Below are 20,800 nucleotides of genomic sequence, written 5' to 3'. Positions count from 1 at the left end.
CAGATATGCCCTCCTTACATCTGCTGATTTCAGCCACCATGGGGGGAAAGCTCTGCCAACAGGATATTTGAAGGAAAGATTTATATGAAAGGCTCTAAAGATTGTAGATCTATCATTACTCAGCATCTTCTGCATAGATAATTTATGGCATATTGATCCTCAGAATACCAGAATGTTATGCAGTGCAAATTACAAGCTTCTCAGAGATAACTCCAGATGCTAATGCACTTGAGCTCTTCCCTTGAAGGCAAAGTGAGACTGATTACTTCATGCTTCATGGGTTCATGCTTCTTCATAGGTGATGAGATTCACGTTCAGCCTTGCATGTGCATCAGCATGATTTTTGTTTGCTTGTTTCACCTAATTTGGGGCTTGCATCTGCACCGCTTTGATCAAGGTAGTAGTAGCTCCAGAACATGAAGAAAATGGACAGTGTTCCTTACTGAGCCGAGGTCAGTATTTCAAAATGCATCTATATAAAGAATAATTAAAATTAGTAATTCTAATGTAGTCCATTAACATAGGCAGTTTTGGAAGCTTTGGAGTGGGAGGGCATCCATATAGCTTCAAGTTTGTGAGCCTAATTTATTTATTTATTAGAAGCATGTGACACACAAAGATGCCAGTGGTCCTGTAGTTGTTGATTCTAGGCAAGTACGAGCAAGAGCAGGAATATTTGAGAGTTTTCTGGCCCCGATGTTTAAGTAATGGCCAGGTCTTCAGGTGGCATACTAAGTATATTGGGAGCATATGGAGGGAAGGGAAACCTGTGCTGTTGATAAATGTGAGAATGTTTGATCTTACTCTGATGTTGATCACTGATTTAGTAGAAAGTGATGGTTTACACAAAAAACAGGTGGTTCAGTTCTTCCCATTCTGCCAGCATGCTAAAACAGAACTTTTGAGGGGAGGCATTATTAGAATGTTGGTGTTGCAGGTGTTGCATCACAAGCCTCTTTTTTTTTTCCCCCTGGGTTATGCAATAAAAGTTTTGAAAGTACACCAGAGGTGGAGATCCTGATGGCAGTGTCTTCCCACCGCTGTTACAGACAACCTGGTGTGTTTTAGTGCCACAGTCTCAACTAGGTCCTGCTGCACACCCCTGCAGGGCAGTCTTCTGCCACAGTCAGCAAAGCCAGTTAGCTTTGGAAAGGAACTTCTTGAAACTCAATCACTTGGCTTCACTTTTATTCCCAAGAGGCAGCCTCATCAAATGAAAGCTTTACTTTGGTGGGTTTTCCAGATCCAGGGTTTATTTGTGGATGGCAGACAAACATATACTGTAAACAAAAATTATGTATTTTGGCTAAAGGAAAACCAAAGTAAACAGGCTGCAAGTGCAGCCTCACAGTAACAACCAGGTCATGATTCTGGACTCTTCTGGATTTCACACTGGCCTTGCATCACCCATAGCAGGAGACTCTAACATCTATAAGGTGACCTAACACAGAGGGCTTAAGTGAAGCCTTGGTGGAATATAAGTAAAATGTTTATTTTTCTGTTTTGTAATAATAGAAATATCCCATGGAAACCTAGTGACAACTGTGTATTTTAAAAATTTTCCAGCTTTCTGAGTATTTCTGAAAGCTCATGCATTTTTTTATTTTCTCCTTCCAAACGAGTGTTCTTCTCTGGCCATTTAAATTCTGCTGGTGGCTTTTCTCTCCATTTTGTTTTGCTGTTTAAGTAAAGGCAAATACTGATGTAATCTTATCAAAATATGTTGAATTCTTTTTGAGGATTTTAAAGGAAAAGTTCAGATATGTAGGCATGAAGGTGAAGTGTGGCTGTGGCTGTGCCCAGTCTTAATGACAGTGTTGGGCTTTGAATAAGAAACCTGTCTGGATCTGTACCCCCTGCTACATGCAGTGAGTAGCTGTGTTTCAAAGCAAGCCATCCTTACCAAAGGAGTGTACAGAATGTACCTGTACAGTTGAAGCAGAACTGTAGGAAAATGAATTGTAAAGCGTGCTTAACAGCTGCACTTGAGTATTTTACAATCAGAATACAAATGTAATTACTTGTAGGATATTTTTCCTTTGGTCCCGTGTGTCAAGTTCAACATAGCTGCTAATTTCCAAGAGGCAAAGTGAACAGTCTTTTGAGGCAGCACTCATTTACAGATTTTATAGGGGGCTTTACTGGAAGGAAATTCCTTCCCAGTCAAAACAAAGTCAGCCTTCCTTATCTTGAGGATGTTGTGAGCTCTACTGGATTTCAGGGATGATGAAGTAGGTAATGATTAGTGTTGTTCAGTCCATGCCATATTTTTTTTTCAATCACAGTATAAAATCTCAAAACTTCTCTAGATTAATAAAAAGGAGAGGCACAACAAGTTTTCATACAGGATAAGGCTGGGAAATATCCGAACCTGAATTCCACATATTGTTCTCACACTTGCAAGCTAAGCACATACAATTGGAAAAGCAGAGTGCTGTATACAACAACAGGCAAATGTCCTCTGCCTGACTGTCTACAGCACAAGTGGATATAAACAAGAGAAGACAGCGCCCATACCTAGAATGAACCTCTTTCCTGAAACAAATTTGTTTTTTTCCTCTGGCTGATGGTTTGATAAGAAATAGTTACAATAGGATCCAAACTGACTTCAGAGGGAGCTACCACAATCCCTGTTCCTGGCTAATCTCCTTTTGCTCCAGTTGAACTGTGATCTATTTAATATTTTCAAGTGAGCAATGATACTAGGACTGTGGACAGCTATAGTTGAGTATCTTCTTTGGCATTAGTATTGCCTAGACATAAAAGTGGGAGAGCAAAATGAGGCAAATAGGTAATTCCTCCCTCTGGATTGGCATAACTTGTTTTCCCAACTCAGCTTTAAACTGCCTAGATTGGGTACAGCTTAACTTTTATTTATTTATTTACTTGTTTTGCCATTACCATATCCTTCGTCACAGCATCTTACTTGGAGATCTGTTATGCATTCCAATTTGGTGTAATTTAACATTTAGATTTTTAGCTAAATTTAACATCCCTAGAGGCTTTAGAGTTTGCAGACTTTTTTTAATTAAAGTACTAAGATGCCATGCAAACAGTATTTTCCCAGGCTGTCTGCTGCTGATGCAAAGTGGCATGCTCTGTGTCTCCTGAGCATAGGGGAATGTCCTTATGGGAGAATTGCACAATTCAGTGAGGAGCACCTTGATTATTAGTCATCTGTGTAATGGGAACTATTTGAAACCTTGTCTGCTAGTCTAAGAAACTACTATTTAAAAATAAAAGAAACACCCCCACAGAAAGATACTCAAATACAATATTGTAAGCAAAAGGACCAATCTTCATTCACATTTGAAGCACAGGTGGCCATATATAATGGGTGCAGTTACAGTGTCATTACTTTTATTGATGCGGTAGACAGTGAATTTTGACTGTTCTGTTGTGAATGGGTAGCAGAATTGCATATCCACATTTGTTAGTCAGTCAAGCACAGATGTGTTTATTGCTCTGAGCACTAAAGTCAGCACAATCCACACTCCTGGAAAACATTCAAGGCTTTGCATTCTGTGCAAAAAGGGTTTAAAATAAAATCTGCTGCTCATTAAAGGTAGTCTATCCCAGCTCCTTCTATGGCAAGGCAACAGCCCATCGGCCCACAGCATGGAAGCCAAGCCAATATAATTGTGAGGAGAAAAGGGGAGGACAGATACCCAGAGTCCAGTCACTTGATAACAGAGAAGGAAAGTGAAAACTTCCACTGTCCATTCTGATGCTTTAACCACAAAGATGTATCCTTATCAGTAGAAATTATTGTGACAAGGCTCAGCGTCAAAATGTGCGTACTATGTGAACAAGTTCATGGAAAGTACACAGTAATACACAAGGATTTGGCTTGTTTCACGTGCCTTGACTGTGCATTTATGCTACAGAGGTGGGTGAAAGTAGAGACCATCCATGACCAGTCATGTCCCACACTGCAACAGTTCTTCTAGCTCCAGTTTGAGGCTTATTTGCCTTTCAACTTACAGGAGAAAGAGAATATCTTTGTGGAATTCCATTTCAATTTTCAGGAAAATGTAATAGATTCAAACCTTCTACTAAATCACAAGTAGGACACGTGCTTATTAATGATGAAATTAATCCAGTAAAGGTGACTAGTCTAGGAGAGTGCTTTCCCACAGAACTGAATGCCTTCATTTGCCTTTTCCAGTAACTTACATAGAAACATCAGAAAGATCTTCTCAATATTAGGTACATCAACAATGTATTAGAGCAGAGAAATAACTTACACAGTTTTTAGTCTTCTGCTTTGAAATCCTTCTGCACAATGTGACTATGTGAGCCTGAGAATTTTCACAGCTCCTCTGTTCTAAATTCCCTAGTTAAAGTTCCCCTAACAGGTTCTCTTGAAACTGCAGTTATTTAAAATAAAAGTAGTTCATGTTTTTTAAGACAACAAATATAATGCAATAATAAAATGTTTCTGCCTCCATGCGTACTTAAGGAAGTAAAAGTAACTTCGAGGTTTTGAAGTTGGATTTTTGTTTCCGCTTACTGCTGTAAATTGACCAGCCAGTGAATAGTTTAAGTTCATTATGCAGATGCATGGGTTGTGTTGAGAAACTCTTGATGTTGTTTTTGAAATAAGCCTGAGTACTTCTCAAATTTCATCATCACTTCCCAGGAGAGATCAGTACAAAGAATTACACAGAAATTACTGGTAGTCCATTGTTCAACCTGAATGGATTCAAGTACCAACAGCACAGATTCTGCTGGTTCTTAATCCACATTTCTATTGCTTTGGGGCAATAGTGCTGTGACCTATGCTGATTATTTTGAGAGCTCAGTCCAGGCCAATTGAGATCATTACTAAATTTTCATAAGTTAACATGAAACCAATGTTTAGTGTTCAAATGATCTAGGAGATGGAGGGAAACAGAAGGTAAGTAATCACTAAGTAATCTTCATAGCACAGCAGCCTTGAAAACCAAGTGAGATTGTGACTGAAGGAATTTAATTTTGCTGTGAAGGAGACTGTGCTGGAGAGGGGAAGAAGTAGGGGAGCTTAGCTGACTTTGTTTGCATATTAAAATAATTAAACCTATTGCTGATTAAAGGAAGCATGCAGCTGGTGTTACAGAGTTAACGTTTCTTTGCAGTTCATTATTAATAAGAGCAACACTTGGAATGAGTGTTCCACGTACTGGGAAAGAAAAAACGTAGGAACTTCAGTACAGCCATGCCTTTACAGTGTTAGTTCCACTTCTGCGTCTTCACAATGCTGTAGAGTACCAAAGCCTCAAGCTAAAAGGCTACATTCCACTTCTGTGTGGGTGTGGAAGGAGTTTGTCTGCCAAGGAAAGCATCTAGGACTTAGTAGTGGTGGTTAACAGGGGATCGCTGGTGGAACTGAGATGGTGCCAGTTAGGTTCATGCACTCAAGATTGTTTTGCAATCAAGTCATTGCCTGAGCCTTCTGACTTAGGAGATTTTGGCTGGACTTTCAGGAAAAATAAAAAAATAAAAAATATCAGAAGCTGAGAATGTCTATATTGACCCGCAAAGCCCCAGGAAGTCTTTGCTTAAAGACACAGGCAACTGGAAGTGTGCCAGCAAATGAAGACTGTGTGCAATGGAAACAGGGAACCTACTGTGTTTGTGCTTCTATCCAGCAGTCCTGTTACCAGCTACAAGAGGGTTTCTGACAAGTCCTGCCTGCTTTACAGCCTAATAGAAGAAGTTGTTTGCCTTATAATAAATACCTCCTTCATTATGATGTTTGGACATCTACTATTTTTCTACATAAGGAGGAAGACAGAAACTTGTAATACTGCCTATGGGAAAAGCTGCTGAAAGTGTCACAATTACTAGCAAAGTTTTTAATGTTTTACCTCATTTAAAGAAGAAATTTAAACATAAAATAATACATTGTTTTTCTCTACAATGGTACTGTGATGAAACTAATGTTAAAAGTCAATCCAGTTACTCACAGTAATTACCCAGATAGCTTTTTGTCAGTGCAAATGCAAAGTCCAAGGTCTCTGGAAACATCTTAGTATGTACTATTGCTGTCAGCCAAAAAGATCCAGTCCTTCTCTCCCTGCCCCACTCTGTTGTCCCTTTGTGATGTGATTATATTGTCAAAATAAATGAAACATTCATAGCCTCTGCGTTATAAAGGAAAATTCAACCAACTACCAGCAAAAACAAATTGCAGCGCAGTGAGATAGCACCTCCAAACTCAGTACTCCCTCTCATTAAGATTAATTGGTTGCCGTCAGAAACGTCAGAACAGTGTGCATAGACTCACTTAGGTCTCTAGGGCATGTGGGAAGATTAATGGCCTATATTAAATGTAATAATTTTCATTGACTGGGTAAGAAAGAATGTTCTTTTCTTTATCAGAACTGTGAACCACTTTGTTCTTTATATGATCTCTCTCTGTGGACTCTTAGTGTCTTCCATCTGTCCTGTTCCACCTACACTCAGGAAATGATGTCTCAATCCTGTCTCTTTTCTAGCATGGTGTTGTAGAACATAGTTTGCATACTGCAACCAGCAGCTAGATCTTATTTTCCCAATACTGTTTTTAAAAACTATCCAGTCGTGTACTTTTGGACTGTCAACTACTGTTTGTGTAGATATTTAGTTAAGTGTAGGGACATTAGAAATATTGAAACATTTCTAATTGATGTTGTTGATTAGAAAACTAGTAAATAGCTTCAGATGTACTCTTCCACCAAGTGATACAATTGCTTAACAGAGGTGTGTTCTTTCATCATCTGTAGAAATAAATGTTGATTATCAAATGGAAATACTGTGAAATCTTGGTTAAATTTTGTCTTCCATGTCTCCTGAGAACTCAGGATTCAGTACAACTAAGTTAAATCTCCCTTATCTACTTCTGGGACATGACTCAGAAAATGCTTCAGGCAGATGTTTCAAGTTATGCTCTGAGCCTTACTTTTTGTTTTGGTTTTGATAACTTTATTTCCTATTTTGTAATCAGAATGTTACCCTCTGTTTTGCTGGGCTAAACTCAGCAGATGATGAGATACTTTTTCCTAATTCTGAGACAGTGTATGCAAGTCAACTTCATCTATTTGATACTTCATAAAGGAGAATTGGTAGGAGAGTCTAGTTGGAAGGTCTGAAAGAGTTAGTGGTAGTAGAAGATCTATTGAGTGAGCTCGCTCAGGAAATAAGCCTGTTCTTCCATCAAACTGTATGTACTCATGTACAAGTGTTCATACCCCCATATAGTATCTCTCCATGTAATGTCTATTAATGACACCTCAAGGCAGGATTAAACAGGAGTAGCCTGGTGAGTGGTAAGGAGGATGGTTAGGGAGGGTTGTTTGCATTTTTTGTCTCTTCCTTTATCTCTTATTATTAAGGTTTTTTTGCTTGTCCTCTAATTTCACGCTTATCTGGTAATTTAAATGCATGCCAAGTGGATAAAACCTGTTGTAGGTAGGAAGCAAACAACACACTGTTTTTTGCCTGCAGTTGTGCATGCAGTGATGCTCTTCATATCAGTCTAGGCACCCAGTTTCATTTTTACTCTCTGGACTGGACGTATATTTTCAGAATTAAAGATAGTCTGCAGGAATGCAGATCTCTGCTGTGTACCGGGGCTGTGGGAGGGATATCTCTGTGGACAGAACCAATGTAGACAAGACTGCAATGACTTTCAAAGAGGAGAGGAAGCACATGAGTGACTGAGATACAGCCAGACGCAATCAATCTTAATGTGTTTTTCTTTTTTCAAGACCCAACCCATCTATAAACAGAGATGACTGACAAGAATCTACCCACATTTATAGGAAATTATTCCTAATGTCCTGGATAGGATTTTGCATTGTTCCCTGCAAGCAAACTTGGTACTAAATATAACAAGCATCCCAGTGTGAAAGAAAAGCTCTCTGGCTACAGATTGAAATCCTCAAAATGGCAACTTTTCTTTTTCTGTGTTGTATTTCTGTGTCTGTATTTACAATAGAAAAAGAACTCTCACGGCATCCTGTAGTTTCCCTAAGTATGTAGTAACAAGATCAGCTGTACTTTTTTGTGTATATTACTGCTGATAATGCAAGTTAAGTTTCTGTGCATTCCTCTTACGAGGTATAACCCATTGGACTGAAAGGGAGCACTCCTGGAGATTGTAATGCAGGACTTAGGGGAGCCCTACACCTTTCTAGCATGGTAGGAAGAGGTGCAGTTGGACACTGCATGAAGTGACACTGGGCATGTTGTGAATAGGTAGCAGGATGCTTGTGGTAGTTTTTTATTTTAATATTCCTCTTAGGATGTCTGTGAATATCCTCATTGAAGGCTTATGTTGTTTGTCCATTTCCATTAATACCAGTTGCCACTGCCCTTGCTTTGCCAACAACACAACTCCTGATGTGAAAAGTAGAATTCATGGGGATCCAAAGGGTGAAGTTAAAATAGCAGAAGTATTAGATTAAAGGATTTGTCTGCAAAAGAAGAAAGCTTGTCATCACAGCTTGTCAGTATAGATAGTGGGAGATGCTTTATTCTTCTAATGCACGTACATTATTTTAATAACTTGAGGTATTTCCTGTTGAAAAGTAAAAGACCTAGGAGGCTGATTTCTTGAGACTTTGGTTAAATTGTGTGCTGTCAGGATTTGCATACAAGCATAGCGGTAATATGCTGATGGAGATTCTTTTGCCTGAAACTTTCTACTGGCATTTACTGACTCACTGCTTCATCATGAGTCATATCCTTAAAATTCTGCATGTTTGTAATGTTTCTCACCTAACTATTGCATATCTAGTAACAGTCAGCTTGTGAGCAGCTTTTGTCAATGGGAATATGGTAAGAGTGAACTTACTTGTAATGGGTGGTTGAGAAATGTACATGCACTGTTGCTTGAGAAAGGGTTGATTCAAGCATGCCAAGATGTGTAAGGTTTGAGGTCCAGAAGACACTAGAAGACCCTAAATAGTACAAGGGCATGGATTAGTCATGTGGTTGGTAAACAAGAGTTCCTGACAGGAAAACCGAGGGAATATCTTTAGTAATGCTTTGATGAGCCAGAAATTTCACTTTGAGGCTGTCTGTATTAGTAAAATAAAGTCTACTTGAAATATGTCTAGATCCAGTCTCACTGCTGTTTCTCCAGGATGATGACATGCAGGGGGCACAGATGCCCAGTGCCACATGGCAGAGGCAGAAATGAGATCTGAGAGAGGGGACAGTGCTACAAGCAAATGCAGACAGTGCTCTGTTCAGTGACTGTCTTGACCTGGTTGCTCAGACCTGACAGGGTATAAACAATGTTAAACAGCAAAATTGGTTTAATTTTGCTCAGCTTAGCAGTAGACTGGTAAAGTTTTGATTCATGAAGCCATGATCTCTACAGTACACTGTATAATTCTTCTAATACTTGGTTGTATTCCGAATTAACAACATGACACAACTTTGTGTCTGGAAAATTCTAATACATTTTATAGTTGGAAACTTGCTTGAAGTGAACTGTGAGCTGCAAAGGGAAAAGATGGTCAAAACCCTCCTGGGATGTTATCGTGTACAGATGTGATGGGCCAGCACTCAATCTGAGCATGTCATTTCAGTGCATTCAATACTGTAAAAACGAAGCTCAGCTCTCCTTTTGTGTTATTAAAGCTTGGACATTATCAACCTGAATGCACCTGCTGCTTTGTTGGCAGAGTCAGCCTTATGGCTACACTTCTCACTAACTGAGAAGGTTGCATACTGTGTTCTAATATTCTCCTGGCAGCTGTGAAACAACCTCAATTCTGAATTTTCTGGTACTTAATCATAATACTGACATCCAGTTTAAGTTTCTGCCTAGCTTTAAGCACAGAGTCACTTGTTGTTTTCTAAAGTTGTGATGTTCACTGTTTTGAAATTCAACAATGCTTCATGAGAGAAGTGGAATGCTGTAATATTTTTTATTTAAAAAGACATAGTAATAAAGAACCAGTGAGAACAGGCAGATGCATTAGCCCATTGTATCTTAGTTCAGCCCAAAGTCTATAAATCTTGTTTTTATCCGGCTGAAAGAGGATATTTTTTAATTTTTTTTTTAATGTCTGGGATTTGTTTCTGCTTGCCCAGCCAACAGATGACAAGCAGCTCTCAGAATTTCTCCATGCAGCAATAGAAACTCTGTCACTAAGATTCGTCTATTTATCTTGAAAAAAGATCCAAATCTCACCATGGAAAAGTAATCTGGTAGTACATGTTTTGTCCATTTCGAGTTAAACTGTAGTACTAATTGAATGCAAAGATGGGAAGATAAGTCAAGTGGAAGGAAAAAAATCAAAAGAAAATGGCAGAAAACCTCTTGCACTCCTATGTGTAAACCAGATCATTGGAGAGGCAATGAGTCTCTGGTGTGTGACTGTTGATTACAAAGTCACAACTATTAGTATGGTATTAGAAAGGTAACTTGCTCAATCTCAAAGAGTAGCTGTCTATAGTAAGAGTCGAGTCATCCATTCAGGAAAAGGAAACTTTAGTTGTAGTTGTTTTTCAGTGTAACTGTTGGTAGCTGTTAACATCAGCATCCTCAGGGTCTGATGGTTCTCTAAAAGAAGCTCGGTGCAATGACTAAAATGGAATTGCAGCTGTGAAGAATATGTGGCAAGGCAGTGAGGGCTGCCAAACACAATGTAATATCATTAGCATGACAGCTTCCACAGATCTGCACTGCATTCCCAGCAATGCCCTTCAAAACAAATTTTAGCCCTCATTATAAATCAGAAGTAGAAATGTGGACAAACAAAATCTTCTCTTTTGCCTTCCTGCGGAAAGTCTCATCCTGGAAACTTAGTGGCTCATACCATGCAGGAGACGACTTTTATTTGGTAATGTGCCACTCTTTCCTTTTGATGCTGCATGATGTAAGGCTGAGCTATGTAAGTTTTCAAGACATGTAAAATCTTAAAGACAAGTACAAAGGCCTGTAAGATGCACTTTGATACTGTTAAAAACTTGAAACCACCTGCAAATAATGCTGTCCTTTCCTCTCATTTCGCTTCCCAGTTCTGAACTGCAGCACAGCCAAGAAAGTGTTCCCAAGAGCTCTCCACAAAGTCTGAATCATTTGAAAACTTGTTTTAACTTCTTTCACAGATTTAAAATAACTTCTGAGACTCTGCATGTGCCAAAGAATACACTGCAATGGCTCATACGGTGTGTTTGACAAGAACACAGCACACACACGCACAAAATAAGCTGATCTTTTTTGATCTTGTATGTACATCCTACATATTTGCAGGAGGAGTGAGAAAACAGAACTCTGGTGCTTTTATGTGAAAAACAGCATTAGAGGATTTGTATTTATCACTGTAAAAAGCTAAATACTAAGAAATCTATAAACAGGAAATTGGGAGCTTATTATACACAGGATTCTAATTAGACATTTAATACTGCTTTAAGGTTAAGTTTTCACTCTGAGGGGAATTTGATTCTGGAAGTCCAGAGAGGAATTAGGTACCCCAAGGTCTGCTGTGCACTCAAATTCTAGCAGCCAGCTTCCAGTTTTACCTTTACAGTGATCAATTATTTGAAAATGAATATTTCCTTTCAGAGAATCATCCTGAATGTTTCCCACTTAAACCCCATTGTATAAATATTTGCATTTATTCAGTGATGAATGTTCAATATAACAGTGCTGATTTGATTAATGCAATCATGGAGTTTGCATAGAGGTACAGGGAAGGCAGTGCAACTCACAATTTTCTTATCTGACCATCTTACATGCTTCATTTCTATGCTCCAGAAGTTGTACTCATGCACTTTGAATGATGGTATTTCTATAAGCCTTGTATGGTGAACATTCAGCATCATATAAGGGAGCTATAAAAACTTTTCCTCTGTGTTTAGTACATAGCCCTCCCCTACATCTGAATATAACAGCAATCTAATGAGAACCAAAGTCCACTGTTTGTTATTTGCCGCATTAGCAACATCAAGAATGTGGAAACTGTGGAGGGCCCAGCAAATGCACACAGAACCTGCCTGGACCCAGTTCTGCTCCTTTCCTCTGTGTTCAGCAGCAGAGCAGCCACTTAAGCATCTCAAAGACCAGGGAAATGTATTGAGGCAGCAAACTGAGGCCGAGGTTATGTATGTAGCTGATTCAGAATAACCAAATAATGAGCAATAAACACAACTGGACTCAGGTGAGCTCCATGTGCTGGTATGCCTTCATGGATGGTGCTGAGCAACAAGTGCTGACTATTTTATTAACTAGGGCTTGATGCAGCCTTGCCAGGAACATCCATTCTCTGGGAACATGATAGATGTTCTGCTGTACTCTTTATGTGTTTTCAGAACTGAAATTGCATAAAGGAGATGTACAATGAATCCATGAAATATGCATGTTATTCACTTTTCTGTGAGAATAAAGGCTTTTCTAAGCTATAGATGGATTTGTTTGCCAGATGCTTTCCATGTGAGTATAGTGAGGATGAAGAAAGGAGGACTTTTGGCTCAATGCAATCCCTTTGATTCCTCTAATATTTCTTTCAAAACAAGTTTTGATTTTTGAGGAACAGGAAAAAAAAATTGGCAAGTGGAAGGCTTTTGAGGGAGAACATTAGTTTTAAGTAATATTTTGAAGAAACACTGGCATTTTAGAACTAGAGAGATGGAGAAAATTCCTCAAGGCTTTTCCAGATTCTTAGAAAGATTTCATTTTTGCAATAAATGGGTGTTAGTTTGCTAACGTTGAGGAATGTTCTGCATGTGAGAAGTCTGAAAATAATAATATTGGCATTTTAATTACTTGCAACTTCTTTTTTTCCCCACGGCCAGTATGTAAGGAGCCACTTGTTCAGTGCACTCTGCAAAGCAAAAATGGAAACAAGCTACTACTTTGTTTTGTGTTTACACCCTGACATTTCTAAACAGGAGAAGAATGTAGAACACTTGTGGAAGAGATGGTTTTCTCTTAAATTTGCAAGAAATACCAAATGAGAGGTTTCATTATGATGAATTTGATTTGGTAATCATATATTATATGAGAAATGGTCTGAACAAATAAACATCTCCAGAGAGTTGGGCGTTGTACCTAATATGATCCCATAAACTCCAAAATATTTTCCTGAAGAAAGGAATGCCACAAACATTTCAGTACCATTCGGGCTACTGAGGGACTATATTAGATGAATCATAAAAAGTCCAATGAACAGAGGAGCAACTAGAGAAACAATTGACTTTTCTTTCCTAAGCTGTCATTGCTGGAAGTGCAGTTCACTTTATTATAAATAAAAAGTTTAAAATAAATAAATAAATAAAAATAAATCCACTGTTAATAGATTGACACTTCATCACAAATAACATCATTAACATCATTTGCAGCATGGCTGCTTTGCTGTGAGGAAGCACACAAAAGCCATTCAAATTCTGGTTCCCCCTGAATGTACTTTCTATGAGTACTTCTAAAGCACAGACTCTGCAGTGGCTTGGGAAAGAACTGTAAAGCATATCAGCACAGTGAGTCCTGGGGTAAGGCTGTGAACTGCTCTTTGTTATAGAGAAAGCAAGCGAGAGAGGGAACAGCACTTACAGTTTTCCAGTGTATGAGTAGCATAGCTATGTACCACAGCCTGAATTGCAGGTCTGGAACATCTCATTGTCAGTGCCTAAGACCAAGAAATCTATATATTTATTCTGCAGCTAGTGCTGTTCATTGCAATTCTTCATTAATGAGACAAGCTGAAAAGCTAAGGTCACAACTGGCTTGAGCTGCCATTGCTGAATTCATCAGGCAGGAAGGAAATGCATTCTGCAAGAAAGAATTTGGATGGTAACTATTACATTCTCCACTTTCCTCATGTATATGATAAAATTATGCTGAGTGCTGTAGCTCCCTCTCAGAACATCTTCCCCACACCTTTTCCCACTGCATGTCCTTCACAACTAGCAGTAAACCAATTTCCTTCTCTCTAAAAGCCTTCTCAATGCCTTCTATGCTGCGAGAGGCAGCCACTGCTTGCTTTGCCAAGGCCACGTGCCAGGGAGCAGCCAAGCCAATTAGTGTGTGGCTGTGAGTGCTAGTGATGAAGAATTGTGTTCCCCTTGGGTAGTGAAGCAATTTGATTCACAACTCCAAACAGATTAGCCCGCTGTTAAAAGAGTAGGTCCCCATCTTGGCACCTGAGATAAAATGAGTTTGCTGGAAGACGACTGTGAAAAGCTGTGGATGGGTAATTAAGATTTTGAGTCTGCTTTAATATCAGTAAAGGAACTGCAGGTTTTAAAAGCAACTGCCGTCCACTGGAATGCCAGAATGGTTGGAGACCAGAAAAAAACCCAACTTTTCATGCAACTTTACAGCAATTCTCCTCTAAGTCATTAAGAAACCTGCTGAGCCGAACAACATGACCTCAGATTATTTTCCCCTGTCAGATTAATCTTCCTGCAATACAAGGTCAGGTAATCTGTTGATAAATTTCTAAGGTCCGTAGCTTTGTCAGTACTGAATTCTGTAGTTGTTATCTGTGCCTGATCGCAGTCCTGTAAAAGGAAATAGGAAATTAGTGCTGCTCTTGTAGTCTGTGCTGAGTATTATTTCTGAGGTGGAATGACATATTGATTCCATTGAAAGGCATCTTAAATGAGGAAGGCTGTGTATTTAAAGTTTGTCTTTGTCTAACAGTAGGAGTTTGACTGCAATGTTGTTCTAAGATTTGTACATTTCACGCAACTGAATCACTGCAATATTGACAGCTTTTCAAGCATCTAAAGCACAAAAACTTAATCAACAAAGAACACTTAAGTTTTTTACTCCACCCCTTGTAGGGGCACTCTAACCTGGATTCTGAGCTGTTCTGGGAAATCAGATTCACTTGTTAGGGGATAACACTGCTATAGGCAGAGTGGAAGATAGGTAGCATGGGGGAGAGGATGCATGGCGTGATTCTGATAAGGTGAATTCTAGGCAGGCACCTTGGAGTATTTATGCCAGAAGTTGTCTGTCTCTTGAAAATGAGTCTGGCTGCATAAACTCCGCCGTGCTTTTGTACACAGAATAGTCCTTCTCTTCTAAGAATATGAAAGGTAAATGGACATTAACGTGCTGGAGCTATCTACAAGAAATAAATCATAGTGCTTAAATGTTTATGTATAGAAATTCTGCAGCTCTCCAGCGCACAGATATGATTTTAGCTGCCCCTGGGGGAATCAGGTAGTAGTTCTCTTACATAAATGCTTTCAGCTGGGGCACAGAAATAATGGATCATTTGGGGCTATCTGTTTGGTAAGTCTATCAGTTTTACTGCACAAGATGCACACATTTCCCACCACCCCCAGTGAATTGTTTAGCAGCAAAGCCCTGCATATCACTTGAAGGTTAGCAAACTAGTCAAGCTAGACCATATTATTCCAAGTTTCTCCTTCTATGGAGTTGTGACTTCAGTAAAAGGGCACTGCTTGCTCAGGCACGCATTGTCTGTTCTGTGTTCAGGCCACAGGAAACCTCAGCTATGCCAAAAATCTGTGCTGAAGTACTCAGAATGCATTTTAAAAGGCGTTCTTGCATCTAACTGAAAACCATTGCGCTCTCTACTCAGACAGACAGGAGCACTAATAAATGAATTGGTATTTTATTGGGCAAATCCCTTTATGCAGTACAATACAAATAATTCATCACTAAGTAACTTACACAGATGAATTTTTCCTCTTCCCCAGTACACTTAAAGAATAAGCACAGCTTTGAAGTTCTAGAATAGGGAACATATTTGCAATGTATGATAAGGAACATATGTTTGCAATTAGTCATTACACTCTCACTTTGCATGGGTTGCAATTGCTATAGCACCACTGAGACCGTCTAGCTTGGGTGACACTTTCCAGTTATGAAATTCATCTGGAGAACAGATCGTATTGAGGGACTCATGCTCTTCATAGGAGTATGTATGTCTTTGCAGACACCAAGGAAGCCAAACATTGCAAACAGTGTTTAGGACCCCAGCATCCCCTGAGCTCACAAGATAGTTGCTTTCCTGCACAAAATGGGAGCACAGCGGTGCCCTTTCTGCATGTATCAGATGGCTGCAGGGAGAGACCTGGCAAGGGCTGTGCTCTTTTCTTACATGAGAAAGGTGAAGTGAGGTCACTGAGCAAGCAGAGTAGAGTATCAGCAGAAAGACCAGAGCTCACATGCTGCAGCTCCCAAGGAGAGAGACAGGCTGTGGGACAGGGAGCAGCAGTGGTGAAGACTGGATCTTGCTAGTGACAGGTTAGAACAAGCAACTGCAATTTCAGCAGCCGGTTTAACCAAACTAAACTAAGCCAGCAAGAGCACAAGCCTAGTTCTGCAACAGCTACATGCATAACTGATTACTCTTGGTGACTCCTTGCTGCTGGGGTACGGTCCTGTACTGTACTTTCACAAGCAACCAACAGTACAAATCAAGACGATGATTTGATTTGTGTATGTAAATGCTTTTAGCTTGTTGGCCAGCATGACTGCAATCTAGTAAAATGTGTGTCACGTCTGTGGGCAGCTGGCTCTGAATTCCACCTCCTGGGGTGGAATGCATCTGCCATTCAGCCTTCCTCTGACCTGCCCTGTGGCTGCTGCCTCTGTGCTCTGCAGGGCAGGATGGCTGCAGAACCCTCCTGCTGGCCTGTTTGTCTGTGGGGTGGGCTTGGGAATAGACCCTGGGGTCGGTGGGGGAACAGCAGTAAGGCTAGTGCCACTTTAGTCTTAGGACCACCGGGGGCTGGGGAAGACTGATGCTGGAATGGCCAAGAGGGCTTAGATCACAGCAAAAGCATCCAACAAAATGGCAACTAATGAAGAGAATGCACCAACCATGGCAGCACAGAGCTCAGTTTTGGCTGTAAAACATGTGCAAAATCCCTGGTTTAACATTTAATGAGATTGCTGCATAGGCTGAAGGCACAGCAGCCCCACAGTGCAGTGGTGCCGTGGGCTGTCTGCATGGGGCTGCACCGAGCAGAGCAGGAGTGCAGTGTACTCAGATCCCAGTGCCTCTCTGCAGGGAGAGCAAACAAACACAGCTGATGCAAATGAAACTCCTGAGCCCATTTTCATGTTCACCTCATTTTCCTGTACAGCGTGTTTGTAAATGCTGCTAGTTAAAGGCAGGCAGGAACATCAGGGTCACGTACACACTTCTGGCATGGAGTCAGGCCCTGGGAGAGCCAGGGCTGAGGCAGTTACAGGTGGAGCTCTCTGAGATTGCTGCAAGTGCAAGTTTCACAGACTTCTCTCGGAACATTGCCTGCAGGGCACAGATGTGATACAGGGGGGTGAATGCTTTCCTCTCTCTCTCTGTTGCATGTTTGTAACAAAATAGCTGGGTTTGTTCCTGGTGCTTCTTCCTCACAAGCCACAAGCAGCATTTTGCAGGAGCTGGCGCAGGATGATGGCCGTCATGTATTCAGTGGGCAGTGTACATGATGGCTCCCGTGGCTGTGGGGCTGCTCAGCGCATCCATCTGTGCCCCTGGAGTGGGGGGCAGCTGTCTGCTCTGCCAGCCCTCCTGGCTGGGAAATCTGTGGCTCGGAAGGCTCTGCGAGCCCAGGGATTCACTGTGCCAGCACCTTCCTGACCATGCTTTGCTCTGTGCCCTCTGACCTACAGAATATTTTCATCACTCTCTTTTGTTTGTATATAGCCTCATTTTCTCCTGCTGTATTTTCTTATGAATGTTTGTTTCACAACATTAAGAAATTTCCCACCAGAAGACAACCTCTGCCTTGTTTATTTAGGCATATTTCCTTTCATTTTTTTTATTTTTTTTTTCACTTTAAAAATTCCACTGAATATTAATTGCTTTGGTGATAGTAATAAACTAGAAAATGCCTTCATACAATCAAACAAATAAACAAACACCGGTCAGGGCTCTCATTTGTGCAGAGTAGGTTGGCTTTAGATAAAATACTCTGGGGTCTTTTATATAAACCTGAATGTCTTTGCACTGGCAACCAGTGAAGGGCTGCCTTTGTGTTTATAAATCCTCAGAGAAAATCCAAACAAAAGTTCATGCTACTGTGTTGTCTCCTCTTATTTGTCTAATAGGGATACAGGAATGTTATCTCTGTTTTTAAAAATCAAAATATGTAAGAGATCAAAGGACATCATAGGAAGAGTAGGTAAACATTTATGAATTTCAGTTGAAAAATAACAAGAGCTATAACACCCAGATAGTTAGGAGGGTCTTTCCTATGGCAAACAGTATTCAGACAAGTCTGACTTGTGTCTTATTCTCCTGAGCAAGTTTTAATAGAAGGTTTGTCTTACAGCATGGATTTCAGCAGGCTTGGGGCCAGAGAACAGATCTGAACTGGTAATGCACATAATAAGGAGGCAGCGGTTATTTTATGACTTAAGGAAGAACAGCAAGCGTGTTCTTACATGCTGTAGGATCATAGCTCAGTGACAAGAAATTTCTAACAATCCTTAACACTTCAAAGCAGAGTGGATGAAGGATTTGCAGTTTTGCATTGTCTGTAGATTTAAATTCTTTATTGCATAGTAAAGCATTATTTATTTCTTTGTCATTTGGTTATTTATCTCTTTGTTGGAATTGGTTGTGCCTTTCTGTAAGAATTGAATCTCTTGATTTATAAAAGAAGCCCCTACCATCTTTGGCATGTATTTCCTTTAATGATGATGATGATGATGATGATGATGATGATGATGATGATGATGATGATGATGATGATGATGAATTTGAGCCAAGTAATGAAGAAATAATCCAAAAATTTCACAGTGATTTGTACATTACTACTCTGACTACTGCGTTGTTGTAGAATCCAGAGCCATCTGTTTTTGTTGTGTTTGCCAGTAGTGTGTCTGCCTTTACTGTATTACTACCCTCATGTTCCGATTAACCTCTTTTATAGAAGCTGTTGACCTTTGTGCTTTCTCTCATGATGATGGAGAGAAATGATCCAAAACCTTTGGGTGTACTGACAGTTGTGTATCATAGCTGCTTGTGGATTACAGTCTCAATCATCTAACAGATCATTTTTAATCAGGATTGAAGAGACAAAAATGCCAAACCTCTTCTCTGCTGAACATAATTTAGATATGGGCCATATTGCCATATTTGGTAAAGTAGGATCAGGTGAAAATACAGAAATTACAGGAAATATGAGAAAATGTGAGGAAAAAAACACTTCTTTATGGTGCATGGAGGTTATCAACTCTGGAACAGGCTGCCCAGTGGGGTTGTAGATTCTCCATCCTTAGGAGCATTCAGAACCTGCATGGACACAGCCTTGCCAACAGGTAACTTCCAAAATCAGCACTTCTTTAAAATCTCCTTAGTTAATATTTGTTCTTTGTCTCCTTAACACACCTTAACATCCTGTGCTGATTTTGTGCATGGCAGATCTTACCTGGCTCAGTGGTTCTACTGGGATGACTTGTCTTACAAGAACCATCACATGCATTGACTGGGAATGGACACCACCTGTAAATTCTGTGGGCACATTTTACTTCCTTGTTGTGATTTAATGAAGTAAAATAGGAAAAATGAACTACTGGTAGATCAGGATAAGATCAGCTATCTTCACTGCAGTCAGTAACTATGTGGGACTGAAATGACATTATCGTTACTGAAGATACTTAGATCCATTGTTTTCTTGCTCTGTTTGGAGGTTGAGTCCATAAACTTTTATGAGCTGTAGTTTAGATAATGTTAGGAAATAGCTTGTCTGGAACTAAAATTATCTCATTGTCTGAAGCAGGCAGGGACAGGTTTTGGTCTTCTCTGCATTACTTTATTTGCTATAGAACAGATCTTATCTTTCAAGTTCTATGGATCTGCTTATTAGATTTGTGGGCTAATTAAAGATCCAATTCATAAGAAGAGATCCATGAAATAAAAGGAAAAAAAAAATGCCTAAAAGGATGTTTATGTTCTGTTTTTGTTAGGATTTTCTGAAGAGATTCTCAGATTTATCTAAGTATCTTTATGCTTGTTAGAAATGTGTTTCCTTTGACGTATTCCCATCACAAATGATATTAACTGTGCTTTCAAGGCTGTGTAAATTCATTTACACAGTAACACAGTTGCAAAACAAGAGTATAATCTAGCTTTTCCACCTTATCTATCAACTCATCCTCCCAAGAACCAAATACTGACTTATCTCCATCCTCTAAAATTTAGTAAACAAATTCCAGCCTTTTCCAATTTATATAGATTTATAACCTAAGCAGGTTTCCCCTCTTTTCTTAGATTGCCTAAAGAAAACTGTGTACTTTTACAAAGAGGCGGAACATTATCAGCAAACTTAAATGTGCTGTATATGTGGGTACTACTAATGAAAGACTGGAGCATTTTCTTTGCTAAGGCTTTACCACTAGGTTAATTTACTTTATATTTTCTGGTAGCTGTAGATAGGGAATACAATTATTTTCTGTTCTGTTTTTATTTTGCAGTAACCAGTAGAAGTTTATTCTTACTGATGGTGGCTGAACCTCAGGGAGTTACTGTTCACACGCAGAATGCTGCTCTCAGAGAATGGAAATATCTGTGATAGATCCCTGGTTGTAGGCAGTCACTCCTAGTAGTTCACACTGTGTTAAGACAAGTTCAGAGTTGTTTGCACTGACAATAAAGAGGGAACTCCACCCAAAAAGCAGAGCTGAGATCTTGCAGAGACCATGGTTGAAGAAAGGCAAAGGGAGGAGCTGGAATTTGTGATGTTCAGAGCAATTGTTCGGCCCCAGCATCTCTACCCCTAAACCCCAACATTTACAATTTGAGGACTTTGATTCAGACTGACTTCTCAGTGATGCTGTCTGCTGTCAGGAAAAGATTTTTCCTTCTTTCTTTTTCTGTATAAAACTGTTAAA

The sequence above is a fragment of the Excalfactoria chinensis genome, chromosome 14, assembly GCF_039878825.1.
Source record: "Excalfactoria chinensis isolate bCotChi1 chromosome 14, bCotChi1.hap2, whole genome shotgun sequence".
Taxonomy (NCBI): domain Eukaryota; kingdom Metazoa; phylum Chordata; class Aves; order Galliformes; family Phasianidae; genus Excalfactoria; species Excalfactoria chinensis.
This window is presented reverse-complemented; position numbering follows the sequence as displayed.